We start from the raw sequence: 3,608 nt of genomic DNA on the forward strand, positions 1-3,608 counted from the left end.
AGAAGCAAGTCAGCAAGACACGCTCCTTTTTCTAAAGGCTTCCTTACCCATCTCTTTTTCTTTCTCCTGAGTACATTAAAATAGACAAGTAGAATACGGAGGCTACTGCACCTACAAGCAGCCTGACGACAACTGAGGTCTGGACAGGAAACATAGTTTGGAAACTTTGCAAACATTGTTTGCAAAATGTGTTTGAAAACAATGTTGCCTAGTGTCACTCACAGGTGGTAGCCATATGGCCATAGGTGAATGAAAGTCTTGAAAATGAAGCCAAAAACACTGAAAGATGAAAAATCAGAACTGTCATAAGACGATATAAGGGCAAGCGTGAGTATTTGTCAAATATGAAAAAAGTAAATCAAGGATTCTGAGAGACCATTTTGGGACCAGAGCAAATAAATAGAAAATTGTAAGCGAGCATTAAAAAGAGAGTATCCATGAGAGGCCTCTACTGCCTGCCCCGTAACCACCTGCTGTCCCCGAGCAAACATGCCTCAGACCTTGCCTAAGCACTTTAGTCTACGGGCTGGATGGGGGGAGGGGTGGGGCGGGTCTGTGTGCATGAGAGAGGCAGAGTTACTCTTCGGAGCTGATAAATATAGGGTCTTGGCTTAAAAAAAAAAAAAACTTTGGTAGACCACTGGGAAGGTGGGCCTTCTCTTATAATAGACGTTTGAAAATTACTCATTTGAATGACATTTTCTGCACAATCGCATCTGATGAAAATTGAGTTTTCCCTGTAGGTACCTCTTGCTCTAATTTACCTAGAATGATGGTCTCAGTGTCTAGACATATATTTTTGGGTCCAAGAAATTCATTTATGTCATTCAAAAATCAGATAAGCCAATTCCAATGGCTCATTTCCGGTATTTAAAGTCTTGCTGAATCACAATTCTGTGTGATTTATGCTTTATGCCTGTGTGTGAAATTTCATATTTGTGCTGTAAGATTTCAAGTAATTCCCACTTTAATTAGAAAACAAAGTCCTATTCTATCACATGGAAATTTCACTGTAATCAAAGATCAAGCATCATGGACAGCAAACACCAAATTACAGATTTCTCAAAACCTTCCACAATTTTCTCTGATTATTATATGCTAGATTTAAAGCTTCAATTGTGGAAATCTGGCCTTGACTCGCTAGATTTAGCAGATTCTGTGGCAATCAAACTACCTAGTCAAAAGGTTCCTTCTTGGAGTGGTGTGAATGCCTTATGGTCCAAAGAACAAATTCCAGATTCTCAGGTCTCGTTTTTGCCTCTGCTGCCCTTTCCTGTCACTGAGTATTCAATAGTGTACACAGAACTGAATCATTGTCAAGGTCTATTGCCAACTCTGAAGCAGTCAAACTTATCAGTCACATATGATGAAGTGCTTTGCAGAATAGCCAGAGAGATCCACCTGAGGAGTTTCAAGTTGCTATTGGTTGCATTGGGAAATATCTGAAGGACAGTGGTGTTCAGACAATTCTTGCTGGAAGCACAATGTTTCGTACAAATGTTGTTGAAAGTGTCTTGAATGGTTGCAATTATGTAAGGTCACTCACAGGCATGCAGTTTCTAAAGGAAGCACTAGGCAGATTGCAGTTAGGTGCATTTTTTTTAATCAAATCCAAACGGTTATACAAGACTTGCTCAACAGTCTGGCAGCCAAGGACAGGGAAAAAAAGTCTGAAACTATTACAGAATAAACCACTCAAACTCATTGATGACTTTAACAACGGCTACAAGACCTTCAAACACTGGAACATCTTTCTTGAGATGGTGATGTTAGTGGAGAACCTTATTAGGAGTAATCGGGAAGTCAACTGGGACCTCCACATTCTCACTGTCGAGGAACTGTTTCCACTCTTTGCTGCTATTGATGCAACAAATTATCTTCGCTGGTGTTCCCTTTATCTGGAGGATATGAAATGACTTCCAGTTACAGTTCCTGACATACATGAAAATTTCTGTCAAGGGAAGTTTGTTGTAAAACACACTATAGGATGGTCCAAATCTGTTAGAGTATACGTGGCTTAAGAGCAAACAATATATCGTTCTCAGAAAAGTTAGTCTGGAATCAATGGAATGACTTGTCAAAAGGCCTTTGTCACCAAATGGGAACTGATTTATCACGAAATGCTTGAAATCAGCAACTTGCACCGAGAACTTAGTGTATTCAAACCTAAAGATGAAATTGACTTGAACCACAATGTGAGTGACCATGAGACCCAAGGAGGAGAGAAGAATGTCCAGCTTCTCATTGACTTCATCCTCCAGCATGAAAATTCATTCCAGACTCCATCCCAACTGACTGATCTGCACAATATCATCACTAAAGAAGTTATGAGTAAGGAGGCAAGCCAGGAAATTTTGGACATAAACTAGATTGGCTCTGAAATTTGCAGCAAGCTTAGACAGGAAAGGTTGAGTGATAATTCTTGGAAGATAACAGAAAGGCAAAATGAAGAGAGCTGAATCTGCCTACAAAAGAATAGCAAGAGGCATGCCAATTCAATCAGTATTACTGTATGATGTCTCCCAGGAAAAGTATTTATTTGACGAAGATGGTTTCATGAAGAAAGCTCAGAAAAGCACTCTAATCAACAGCTTGAAAAGAACCTTACAGAGGAGGACAAGAAGCCCAATTTTGAGGATCAAAGTTTGAAGTATGGAGTCGTTATTGATGTTATGGCCATCATTCGAAGGATCAAACTTTAGGGATTGAAAACATTTGGCGATCTCTCCAAGAAAGTAAATGAACATGAGAGACGATTTTCCAAATTTGCTCAGAGGCTTGACTATGTTTTTTGACTCTTGTGATCTTCACTCTAACAAAGACTGCAAAAGGAAACGACGATCAACACACGGCCCAATAGAACTAAGTGAAGTTCTTGGAAACATACCTCTTCCAGTGGATATGAACATGTTCTGGGGGGTCTTCATAGAACAAGCTGAAGCTGGAAGTCCTGTTGCATGTGGCAGTAGCTGTTTCTCTGACAAATGCACAGCAAGTGGTGGCTGGTGAAATCAAACATGAGAAACCATACAAGTCTACAATTAATGCAAGAGTTAGGGAAATGTCTGAACTCCATTCCCACATGGAGGAGGCCGATGAAAGAATTGCTCTGCAAACTACCTGAAGTACAACACTGGCTGCGTGATAATACATTCACCAAACAGTGATGTCATCATTCTCCTTTTATATTGTTTCTCTAGCTTTCAAGCCAGTGCTCTCCAGCAATTGTGCGTCAGCTGTGATGTTGATGACTTAAGAAGGTTCTTACCTATTCATACTATGGCTGTATAGCTGGAAGTGACTGTACCAGCAAAGTTGGAACAAAACCAGCCGTTCTCAAGGCAAATCCAGAGCAATTTTTGGCTGAGTTTGGCCACTACATTCATGAGCCAAAGTTGTCTGAGAGTTTGGTAAAAGCTGAGGCATACCTGGTTCAAGTTCTCAAGAAAGGTACAACAATTCAGACAATAATGAATGAGTTGTGGTCTCATTTGTAATTCCACAGCAAGAGAAGCGACGAATTCCCTCCAACTAGGGTTACATACTCGGAGAATGCATTGCAACTAAGGAAATGCTGTGAGTGTTTGGATATGTGCTGAATAATGAGT

This window comes from Macrobrachium nipponense, chromosome 10, assembly GCF_015104395.2.
Source record: "Macrobrachium nipponense isolate FS-2020 chromosome 10, ASM1510439v2, whole genome shotgun sequence".
NCBI classification, from domain to species: Eukaryota; Metazoa; Arthropoda; class Malacostraca; order Decapoda; family Palaemonidae; genus Macrobrachium; species Macrobrachium nipponense.